The sequence below is a fragment of the Fukomys damarensis genome, unplaced genomic scaffold (assembly GCF_012274545.1).
Source record: "Fukomys damarensis isolate Sample0158 unplaced genomic scaffold, DMR_v1.0_HiC HiC_scaffold_6, whole genome shotgun sequence".
Taxonomy (NCBI): Eukaryota; Metazoa; Chordata; class Mammalia; order Rodentia; family Bathyergidae; genus Fukomys; species Fukomys damarensis.
Genome location: NW_022900918.1, coordinates 37748737 through 37761533, shown reverse-complemented (window position 1 = coordinate 37761533; position 12797 = coordinate 37748737). Strand labels below are relative to the sequence as shown.

General features: G+C 37.3%; 1 long non-coding RNA gene across 1 annotated transcript; it reads left to right on the top strand.

The window, feature by feature from the left end:
* The first annotated feature begins 1778 nt into the window (after positions 1-1778).
* Positions 1779-12406, top strand: LOC117285134. Its single transcript, XR_004516112.1, has 3 exons — positions 1779-1896; positions 2556-2732; positions 12111-12406. It is a non-coding gene; the product is annotated as an uncharacterized LOC117285134 (long non-coding RNA).
* Positions 12407-12797: the final 391 nt, after the last annotated feature.

Here is a 12797-nt window from a genome sequence, read left to right as displayed (position 1 = left end):
AAGTAATGCATACTGGATGGGCTGACTTGGGTTGCTGAGAAAATCTCCCTGATGCTGAGAAGAAATGATTTCAAACCTTATGCAGATCACTTAATGCAGTTTTTAGTTTCCTTTTTTGTTCAATTGTAAAACACTTGACTATTAAGAGTAGCACCTACAACAATTCAAAAATCAAAGTAATTTTCAAATTATAACTTAAGTCTCCCTGTAAGGAAACAGAACTATATTTCAGAAAGGTCTTTGTAATAATAAAATAATTATCGCTCTGTTATTAGTTTTCACTATAACTGAATATTTTCCCTACTTTATTGTAGCTATGAGTTATGTGATTTATCCTGGCTTGGTTAAGTTTAATCTCCTTTCAATGTATCAGAGAATATAAGAATATACAAAATGACAATTAAAAAATCTCAGTGACTAGATCCTCAGAATGATCATATTGAACTCACAGTGCAGGTGAAGGTAATTTACTGAAATTATTTATGTAATTGTAATTATGTAACACATCCCTCTAAATATTTTGTAGATGTTTTGAAAATTTTAATAAAACTCAAATTTCTTCTGAAGAGAACTCTTTCTTTGTATTTCAATATATTTCAAATTTGTTTTGTCTAATTCAGTTTATGTTTTAGGAATAATTGATGTTTATTAACTATGCCCCAAGGTACAAAACCACTATGTTCCAAAGAAGGGCTTTTAATCATCTGTGTTCTATGACAAAAACTTAGAGATATTTGCAAACGTTTGATTTACAATATTTCTCAATTAAAGTGTTGATAGTTAACAGGAAAATGACTGCAATAATCACACTTTCTAAAATGTAAGAGGTAAATACAAAGAACTGACCAAAACCAAACATTTCAGGAACTAAGCGTAGTTAGGCTTATTCAGAGTTATCACCTATTAAATGAATATTGTAAGCACATAAAGAATAAAATTAATTTGCAGATAAATCTGACAGCTTTCTATTGAGCACAAAGCACTGTTGCACAGTGGGGCCGGTGATTGCTATGATCCTGGAGAAACATACTGTGTTTTATTTTCTGATAATGCAGGTCCTCATCGTGTGCCTGGACAGGGCACAGTGAGCTGGCGGTGTGCATGCAGGAGTGTGTCAGTCAGCCTTGGCAGGAGAGGTGGTGGCTGGCAGCTCGTGACACATTGGAAAAGTTCAGTGGTTAGGCTACAAAGACAGGAAAGAAACAAGTCAACAAAACCCCTGGAACTGGCGCTTGTTTTTCCTGACCTCCACATTTTGCTTCCAGAAACAGTAGGTGGCAAGCAATTATTCTTGTCAGCGGAATCATCAAACTCAGAGCAAATGTGTGCAGGACAATAGACACATTTCTCTCTTGACAAGTCAAAAGGCATTGATTTGGCAGAAAAAATATGCTTATAATGTTATATAAATATATGCATATGCACATATCTATACATATATGGAACATATGTACAGATATATGTACAGATAGGTATACTCCAGAGTGTACACGTGTACATACATAGAAAAGAAAACATCAGCACCTAATGATGCCTGAAAGCAGGACTCAAGACTCAGCTGCACTGAGGGTGACATTGCAGCGACCTCATTGCTATCTGCCGTTTGCTGCCTTTTTGTTGTTCACAGAAAGACACATTTCAGCATTTCCTATGCTTGCGTAACACGGTGTCAAGTTCCAGACTGCTGGCGGCGCGCACGTATACATTCTGCGGCTATGGCACTGCAGAGAGGCGCGCTGCTATTTGAAGCCTTTTGTGCCTGCCCAGCCCTCTCCGCGCCGGCTTGAGGCTTGCAGATCCGTCAGAGGGACCAGAACTGCGGTTAACTCACAGCATCCTGCGTAAGTCAAGAGCCAGATGGAGACAGGTGAACACATTTGATGAAGCACGCCTAAGGTAAAGGCTATAATGTTTGATAGCTTATACGAAAGCTTAGTAAAAAAGAAAGGGAAGTCACCTCGGCTGCCACGACCCAAGATTAGGAAAAGTACTCTTCGTGGGTTTAAGGAAACGATCCCATAGTAGAGGACTTTTCTGTAGTGATAGCAAATAAATGTGATTTCTTATTTATGTGATGAAGTTAGTGATGCATGGCTGAATTAACACATAATAACAAGCATAGTTAATCAGTTTTATGTTTTCAGCTTACGATATGAGTAAACTGTTTCCAAAGAGAACATGCGGTGTGACTAATGCCCTCTGGAAAGTTACTGGTTTTTAATTAACAATGTTGTATTGTTGGCTATGCTTTTTGCATTTTTGTCGCTCTGAATAATTCAAAAATTTAAAATCGTCGGAAAAGCAACGTGCTTGATATTTTCATCCTTGTTGTCCTTATAAGTGGTAGGTGTGAAGAGGAAAATAAATCTGCTAATAAAAATGTACAAACACCCTGAACTCGGAGGTACTTCTTTTCAAAAATTTTATTGATTGCATTTAGTATTAAAGTTCAACTGGTGCTTCAAGTAAGTGGCATTGCGTTTTAGGACATAGCACTTTTGCTATTGTTTGTAATTATTTCTCGTTTGACTCTAGTTCTAATGCCCTCCACACAGGGGCATTGCTCTGTGTTTCTCCGGCAGCAGCTTGATAACTGGTAGCATTGGGACTGCCCTTCTGTGGAGAGTCCCTGAAGACACATGGAACAGGTCCTTTGTGAGTCGAAGGTTACGTGGTGTCTTCTGCCTGTATCAGAGAAAACTTAGAGTCTGGAAGAATTTGCTGCCTCCGTGGTAAGTTCCACAGTGGACTAGGGTGGGTTTCTGGGATTCCAGGTGTGACAATGCTCCTCACGCTGATACTGAACCACACGAGGGGACTCCATGCGGAGAGGAACACTACTCAGGACCATTATGAGTAGATCACTGAAATAGGGCCGCCTGAGTTACCATGAACTGTTTGCAGATTCTCACCTCAGAAACAAAACCATTACTTAAAAGTCAGTTCCTTCTTTTCTTTGAATGAAGGAATGCTGGACCCTTACATTCAAGAAAATAGCCTCGATGCATATTACCTTTAATAGACTTGTACCGGGAGAATAAACTTATCAAAGCTCTGAGTTATTTAGCCACGAACTGAGATTCAGGACTTATTGCTCGAATCAGTGTTCATAGAACTTCAAACGTTCAAAAGTAGACAGGTGGGAATACACCCTGCAGTGTTTTATGATGTCATAGCATGACGTTAATGCTATTTTTTTCTATTTCATAAGCAAAGTGTTCACTCATAGTCTTGATTGTAGTTGCATAAAAATTTTAAGACAAACACTTGTAGCAGAGAAATGGAATCCTTTCTAGATGGTGTTTGAAATAAATATAGGAACGTAAAGATTTGTAGAGGTCATTTGTTTAAAACAACATTTTAATGAAAAGCATTTGTAATCAAAATTTATTTCCATATCCAGTGTGTACATTTTTTAAAGTAAAGATAGTTAGCATTTACTTTGTGATAAGATCAACATCCAATTAATCATTTTCTTCTTCAAAGCCTTGAAAGGTAGTAATTTTTATGTTTCCTATGCTTTATATTCTACCATTTTTCACTTATATTACATCTCCGTGCAAGCATGATTTAAGGGTAAAAAAATGTCTAAAATAGATTATAAAAATAATTATGATGTGGGAAACAATCTTGAGAGGAATTTGGAGCTGAGCAGAATATCAGAATATGCAGCACTATAAATTGGTTTGTAGAACTGGGAAAATATAAACAAAATTAATTGTGTGTGGCCACCTGTTTATATGCTCCCAACATAAAAATGGGCCTAACATAGCTGCCCATAATTCCTATTTCTTTTCTTCCTTATTCTTTGCTAACACCATCTAGTTAGCCAATCACTAGGTAGAGTTGTTTGGTGTCTTCAAAGTCTTTACCTCACATCTCCTTATCCAGAATAAGTTAAATACAGTTGCAGAACTACACAGGCCCAGACTGTCTACACTACTGACTTAGCTTTGAAATAGTATTTACAGAGAATATTGTATTAAATTTTGAAAGTGTATTTCTGCAAATGATTTTTCAAATGCTATGTCTATATGCTCTATTTTTCAGTGCAACAAGAGAACAATGGCAAGTATAGAACAACCTAACCGCTAAGCAACAATGAAAGTGCCTTACCTTTGTTTTCCAGGGTGGATTTGATGCCAAACCCCAATTCCTTTGTTCTGGTGGAACTGATTCTCTCATATGTACAGGGTCAGAAATTTTCTTGTGAAGTTTTAAGTATACTTTTGCACTAATCATGTTTAGATTCCTTGTAGGCAGTTGGTACATGTACATAACACATCTTGATTCCTTTCTTCATCCCCTTACCCCTCCCTCCTTCCCTCTCCAGCCACCCCTTCATTCCCTTCCTTCATTCATTCATCTTTGCAGTATGTAACATTTATGTTGCTTGTGCGGAGCAGGTTCATGTATGCAGCACCTCTTCGTTCCTCTTTTCAACCCCTTTTCCTCCCCTTCTTCCCCTGTCCCTCCATCTCTAGATCCTCTCCCACTTTGGAGATAATGTACTTTCAGACTTTCTATTGTCCATCTTTTATTTTGCTCTTCATCTTTTGCATTTCTCTTGTGTAGCTGTGTTTCACTTAATATATGGTCCCAAGAAGCATCCATTTTTGTACAAATGACTTGAATTTGTCTTTCTTTGAGTATGATTACCACACTTTCTTTATTCATTCATCTGTTGATGGACACATAAGCCTTTTGCAAGTTTTATCTATGCTGAGTTTTGCTGCTGTCAACATGGGTAGGCATGGGTCACTGTAACATGATGACTTTAACAGTTTTGGGAAAATATCTAGAAGGGAAAAGCAAGGTCAGATGGAATTTCTAGTTTCAAATTTTTGAGGAATCTTTGGACTGATTTCCATAGTACTAGTTTACTTTCACACTAACACTTTTGAAGGATTTCTTCTCCCCCACAGCCCCTCCAGTACTTGTTATTATGTGATTTCTTAGTGATGGCCATTCTTTAAAATCTCAGTGCTTTTTTGAATTTACCTTGTTCCAATGGCCAGCCACTTTGAACATTATCTTCATGTATTTATTGGCTATTTGTACTGCTTCCTCTGTAAAGTCTCTCTTCATTTCTCTAGCCCCATTTTTATTGTGTCTTTTATTTTCCTGGGACAAATTTTTTTGAGTTCTTTATGTATTTTATGCATTTTTTTTCTATCTGAGGAATAGCTTGCAAAGATTTTCCCTCTTCTGTAGATTGTATCTTCACTCTAGCATTTGTTTCTTCGGCTGTGCTGAAGCTTTTTAATTTGATTGGATTCCACTTGTGTATTCTTAGTATTATTCCCTGTGTAACCGGGGTTCAATTCAAAAAGTCCATGCCTACCCCCATGATTTCAAGAATCTTACCTATTTTGTCATCCGTGAATTTGTTTCTATTTTGACATTTAGGCCTTTGAACTGTTTTGATTTTTGGCTAGCACTTGGCAAATGCCATGGGTCTAGAGTCAGTCTTCTGTTGTGCATAGGCAGTATTCACAACGTGGTTTCATGAGGAGGCTATTTTCTCTTTAGGGTATGTTTTTGACTGCTTTGTCAAACATCAAATAGTAGAATGTGCTTGGGAGTTTTTCTGCATTCTCTGTTTCATTGATCTCTCTCTTTCTCTCTTTCTTTCTTTCTTTCTCCCCCCACCTTTCTTTCTTTCTTATTTTCTAGTAACATGCGGTTTTATCACAGTAGCTTTGTAATATAACTTCAATTTGGACAACGATGCCTTCTGATTTGCTGTTTTAACCCAGGATTGCTTTGGCTGTTCTGATTCTCTTCTGGCTCTATATGAATTTCAGCACTGTTTTCTCTAATTCTGTAAAAAATGTCATAGGGACTTTAGTTGGGATTTCATTAAATCTATTTATTAATTTTGGAAGTATGGCCAATTTGATCATATTGGCTCTACTTACCCAAGAACAGGGGCTATCCTTCCATTTTCTGATGTACTCATCAATCTCCTTTTGCAGAGTGCTGTAGTATTCATTGCAGAGGTTTTTAGTTCATTATTTAGGCTAATTCTTAAGTATTTGATTTTTTCTCAGTGCTATTGCAAGGTATTTTTCTTAATTTCTTTCTCAGTGGTTTCATTATTAGTATACAAGAATGTTATTTATTTTTTGTGTTGATTTTGTATCTTGCAATGCTAAATTGGGTTATTAATTCTAGGAGTTTTGGCTGGAATTGTTTTGTTTTGGTACCAGGGATCACACTCAGGTCCTTGTGCTTGCAAGGCAGGCAGTGGCGCCACTAAGCTAAATCCTTGGTCCGGGTGAAATTTTTTGATGTGCTATTCAGAGAATCATGTTGTCTTCAGATTGACAATTTGATGTCTTCTTTTCCTATCTGTTTAACTTTTATTTCTCTTTGCCTAATTCCTCTTGCAAATGTTTCAAGTACTATATTGAATAGTGGACATCTTTGTCTTGTTTCTGATAGTGGAGGGGAAGCTGTCAGTTTTTCCCCAGTTCATATGATGTTGGCAGTAGGTTTGTGATAAATGGCTTTTATCAGATTGAGATAAGGTAATTCTAGACCCATGTTCTTCAGTGATTTTATCATGAAAACTATGTTGGATTTTGTAAAAGGCTTTTTCTGCATCCATTGGAATGATAATATGATTTTTGTCCTTGGTTCTGTTTATATGATATATTACATTTATTGATTTGGATATATTGAGCCACTCTTGCATCCTTGAGATGAAACCTATTTGAAAATGATGTATGATCTTTTTGGTTGTTTGTTGCATTCTTTTTACCAGTATTTTGTTGAGAAGTTTTCTATCTATATTCCTTAGAGATTGGTCTATGATTTTCTGTTTTAGATGAATCCTTGTCTGGCGGGGGGCAGAACTGGTCACATGGCCATGTAGGTTGTCCAACCACCTTCCTTACTTTTTCATATAAACTCCTTCCTGAGTTTCCAGTCTCTCCACAGTCACATTTTTTCCCAGAGAACCATGAACAATTCTCAGTCTCTAAATTTGCCTATAAACTAAAATACAAGAGAAAGGTAGGACAGTTACATGAAGTCATCCTATTCTTAAAAAAAAAAAAAAAAAAGAAGAATGAATACATCACAAAGTAAAGAAAAATAAAAATGACCTCTGTTTTATCTTCCTGGTCACTTTTGAAACCTTGGGAATAGATGCCACAAGAGGTGATAAGAAAATAGAGCAAAGTTTAAATAAAATTTTAAAAATGTATTAAAATTTAAGATTATAAAAGACACTGTCACTAATAAGCCTTTCTTTTGGAACATACAGCATTTGCCCACTTCAGGAAGCAGTTTTGGATGACTGCTCCCATGAGCTTTCTATTGGGGCCTATCTTGATGTTCTCAATCTATTCAAAAGTTTCACTGCAATTTCTGTCAAATAAAAACTGGAGGGCCAAGGACATAGCTCAGTGGTATAGTGCCTGCCTGGCAACTGGTTGGCCCTGAGTTCGACTCCTGGTACCACAAACAAAACAACAACAACAAAATCCTTGACACTGGGTTCTCATTCACCTCCATGAATCTGAGTCCAACCTCAACTTCTTCCCCCAAAGTTGCAGTGACGATGAAAGTTAAATTTATTGAAACCATTCAGGGCATCAAGTCAGCTGTGATGGCAACAGCACCACTGAAGACACTCGGGAAAGACTTACAGAAATTCTCAGAAAGTGGCAAGAATGTTTGGATAAGAGTAGTCCAAGCCAGGGGGGCTACACTGAGGGGCATTAATTGGAATGTGTCATTTACAATGATAGCTTTTGTAATTTAAGAATTCACCACACGCTTTGATTATGCAGTGCAGTTCTTTCTCTTTCATTTTTCCAAAATAGCAAACACTTAACTATCTCACCTATGTTGAAATAACTAAAGAAAGGAGGCAGCTGACACATAGTCCATGTTCGCCAGCTTTATAACATTTGTTCAAGTATGAGGACCTACATTAAATAACACTTAATCAACTTCCATTTATTAAGAAATGTGCATCAGTTTTCTTGCTTTATTTCTGCACAACTGTGAGTAAAATATTTATTTTTAGAAATATCAATAAGTATACAGCTAGGACTCAATGATCTTCAACTGGATACGTATAGAATATGAAGAATAATGTTAATGTTGTGAAAAAGGAAAATAATCTAAGGCAGGGGGAATGGAACAGGGATCGCAAAGGTTGAGTGGGAGAGAAATGATAATGAAGATGGTGAGGAGAGGCTCCTTGACAGGAGAGTGCAGAGCAGAGACTATACAGGGCAGTTAGTCTGCTGTGGCAACTGGCTAACAGAGGCAGTGGGGAACAAACGGGGTAGGCCTCAGGCAGGTTACGCACGATCTGTCCAAGGAACAGTCAAGAGGCCATTGTGCCTGAGCTGGCTGAATGACCCAAGTGAGGAAGAAATTAAAGACTTAGAAGAAAGGAACTTTGGTCCCTTGTAGATCTGGTTGAAGCATTTTGCTTTCATGAAAGGGTAAGGTGGGAAGCTTTAGGAAATGTTGAAACTAGGACCCAGGAAAATGAAGACATTTGCCCAAGACCAGAAAATAACAAAAGATGGAACTACAGCCATTCAACCACATGGCAAATGAACAAAGCAAATCTTTGGAGACAAAAATAGAGACATACCCAATCTCAGTGCAATGCCAGAGCTGAGGAGGTAGGAACTGATTATGGCTAACAGTGCAGAAAAAACCTGCTCATTGGAAAGTCACTACTGACAGAATCATGAATAAAGTCTTCATTCTGATAAGGTCTAGCTTGACTTAAACCTGATACCGTGTCAAGTTTTGTAGAAAATGGCTCTAGGAAAGAAAGTATAGAGAAAACAAATGAAGAACACAAAAATATCTTATTTCCAGTTGGTGGGATGTGCCATGCATTTTGAATAAGAGAGGGATTGGTTTGCTGAAAGAGAAACTTTCTGATGTTGGAAAAGGAGTTGTTTGAGCCTCTCATTCTTAGTAGTTCACTTGAGGCCAATATAAATGAAAGAGATGGACAGGGTGAAAATAAGTTGTGGTTAATTAAACTAATAAGAAATCTCCCTTTCCTTAAATCTACCATTTGTCAAAATAGGGACTTTCCCAAGTCACTGGTGGTAGGAGAGATACAACATTTCTCTCTTACCAGTTTCAAAAATTTTGAAAATGTATTCATTGTCTGTCTCCTGTTCTACTCTCTTCTGCATTAGTTTCGTAGTTGTGTTACCCTGTTTATGTAACATTTATCATGTATGTTTTTTCATCCTGATTCCAGTCATTCATACATTGATACTGGCATTTCTTTTTGGTCTGAAATTTTCTGTGTGAAGGGTCCATGGCATTCTTGTATTTTTCTGTGTCTATCTATCTATCTATCTATCTATCTATCTATCTATCTGTCTATGTATCTAACAATCTTTATGATGGGGTCTGCCTATGGAGTCTAGGCTAGCCTCAAATTCACGATCTTTCTGACTCAGCTTACCAAGTGCTGGGATTACAGGCATGTATAGGATTTCTAGGTTCCTTCATCATTTCAAGAGGAAAAAAAAGTTGTTCCTGTATATATACTGTTACTTTAGTTTTCATTGAGGGTATTGCTGGATATTCTCTCTTAAGTACTTTCATTTCCTCCATTGCAAGTTTCCATTTTATGATGACATATCCTTTTTTACCCATATAATTATGTATACAGCATTGTCTATACAGAAAAAAACAAGCAGGGATGGAAAAAATAAACAACTTGGTAATCAGCAATCTTTGAGTGGATTCATCAGAGCAACCTACCAGCTTCTGAATGATAATTGACAGAGATTAGAAAGGTTAACTGTTCAGGCAATTATTTCCTTTTAAAAAATGTTTAATACTTAATTCTTTTGACATATTCTTCATGAAACCTTGTAATACCAATGAGTCCTGTGACTAAATGACTTAACTACTTGTGCATGGCAACTAGAAAGACTTGAGGGTCAATTGAGATGTACATGAAGGTTCAAATATGTGGAAAGATTTTTCACAATATGACTAGAGAAATACTTTGTCGTAGTAGAAATAGAAAAGTGGGTTATGTAATGAGGCAGACAGATGGATTTCTACCATGATTCAATATTAAGTATATTAAAGTCCAATTCTCCCTTATCTTGGTGGAAAATTCACTGGTGGCAATTTGATTTGAATTGTCGGAAATGTTCTGCTGCAGAAACTAAGAAAATATGTATAAAAATTTAATATATTGGTGTCATCTGAACATAGAAAACCATGCAGGGCTTTTGTGTATGAAATCACAGTGGAAGAATTCATGGCGTAGAGACCAAAAGAGCAAATGCAAAACACTGGAGAAGAAACTCATACTTCAGGGCTGAGAGACAGATATAGGAGAATGATATACACAAGTCATAATGGAGGGAAGAGGAAATGTAATGCCAAAACATCCGTGGAGAAACTGAAGGAAATAATACGAAAAATGAAGCAGAAAAATTGACAATATCACCACCAGATTAAAAAGTTAAGAGACAGATGTGATGTCTAAGAATATGCAGTAACCGGAGTGCAATGGAAACAGAATTGAGAGGTATTCAAGTAGAGATAAGGGACGACAACTGGCAGGATGCCTGTTCAGCAGAAGAGTGACAAAGTTCTAGCAGATGTACCAAGGCCTTCGCGTGCAAACAAATAGCACAGGCCGAGCTGTTCTGATCACAGTGGCCTGCCGTGGCTCTGCAATTGTGAAGAGCCACTCATTGTTTTGACTCATGTTTTGTACTAATTCCCACCCTAGAGATGATTTCATTTGAACTGCAAGCTGGGTCACATGCAGGCCAGCACCAGGATGGGAGGGGAGATAGGGAACCATGAGGCAGCTGGCAGAACAAGATGCTAGAAATCTTTCTTCATAAATATGAGGCAAGACATATTCATAAGACAGTTCATGATAGAAATACACTGAAATGCTAGCTGGAATGCGAGGACTGTAGGGCATCTACAAATCAAAGGTATGGTCATCGGTGCTTATTTGAGGGAACAGGAAGTCAGCACACACAACAGGAAGTTAGCACACACAACAGGAAGTCAGCACATCTTGTGAGAAGGGAGTGAGACACAAATAGAAGCAATGTGACTAGGAATAATAGAAGAAGCTACAGCCCTGACACAAATATGGGATTTGGAGGTGGTTTTGAACTGGCCTCAGAATCTGACAGATTGCCTCTTTAGATTGTATATCCTTAAGAACTAGTGGATCTCTGTGAATTTGTTCTATTTGTTTTATTCCAAACACTTCAGAAGAATCAGATGCCTTCAGTTTGTTTCTTGCTCTGCCAGAGATAGATGGACACTAGAGTTTGAATTCTCCATGGATAAATGGTGTAGGGTCAGCAGGAAAGAGGTCTGAACAAGTGGTAGGGTGAGGAACTTTGGCTTAGTGAGAGCAGCAAGGCAAAATTTGCTTTCTGTGTGACTTAAAGGATTTCACTTCTTGTTCCACCTTCCTCAGGACACATGGAACCCTGAATTGGAAGAAAACAGGGCTGTCCAAATCAAACTGAGCCAGCTACTTCCTTTCCATACAATCCAATGTACCCTATCCAGCAAGAGGAAGTGGTCTTTCTCTTTTTGGTCTTGAGGAAGTGAGGGCTCTGTGTGATTCCCCAGTTATAAGGGCAGTGTCTGCACATACTTGTCAAGAGATGATTTATTGGAATACCTTGATCACAATGAGAAGATTAGAGCTGAGACCTTCTGAGCCTGTAGAGATCAAGACTCAAAATAGCAGTGATGACAGGGCAGATTATGAGTTAAGCCATGTGGGTGGGGTTACAAGACCTCTTATGAGGTTATATTTGGGAACTGTGACTGTGTGGTAAGTTTCCTCTCAGGAGTATAGTAATACCAGGAAAATCGTTGTCCACTAATTTCAAATTCTTTCAACTTTTGATAGAGCTAGAGCATAGGTTTTACTTAGCCCTATAGATTACATAAGGCAACTAAAATGACTCAAAAAATTCTCTTCCCACTGGATTAATTTTCTGGAGCTGTAAATAGCCTCAGATAACCAGAAATTAATTTTGTGAAGCTCTTCTAAAGAGCAGTGGCAATAATTTGGTAAAAGTTTCCTCTTTTTCCCTTCCACCTAGGAATGTCCATGTCTGGGATAAATTGAACGTCTGAACCCACATTGGACCAAATGGGGAGAGCAAATATCAGCAGGAGTCTGAGAGGACTCAGTGTGAGAGCAACAGCAGACACTCTGCCTAGACATGGGGAGTAACACACATGGAAGGGTAAAAACAAGGAAGATAGCTGACTGATCACACAAGTCCAGCAGATCTAAATACTACAGGTTCAGTAGGAAAGCTGAAAGAACTTAAGAAATATTCTTGACATTCTTATCTTTAAATGTGTAGCTCAGTTTAGACAATCATTGTGGAGTTACCTGTGTATCACTGCTCACTATTCATATTGAAATGTTCATTCATGAGATTTTTTTCTTTATGGCATGAGTGTTTGCTACAATTGATAATAAGTAATAGTGATTTTTGGATGTCCCAATGACTGTATTTTTTAATTACTTTAAAATTAATCCGTATTTCAAGTTCTACAGATTATAAGTTAGAATTATCTAGTGATAATATGTGTATATATAATAAGCATTTTACTTATTAGAAAATACTGCTCCTAGAAAAAGACTTCTTAATTTTTTTGTTGTAGAGTTCCAAATAATAAAAATAGAAACTACTATTTATTGAACACCTATAATTCATCATCATTAAAAATTATTGTTTTCAATATAAATAATATGATATTTTGATACTAGTCTATAG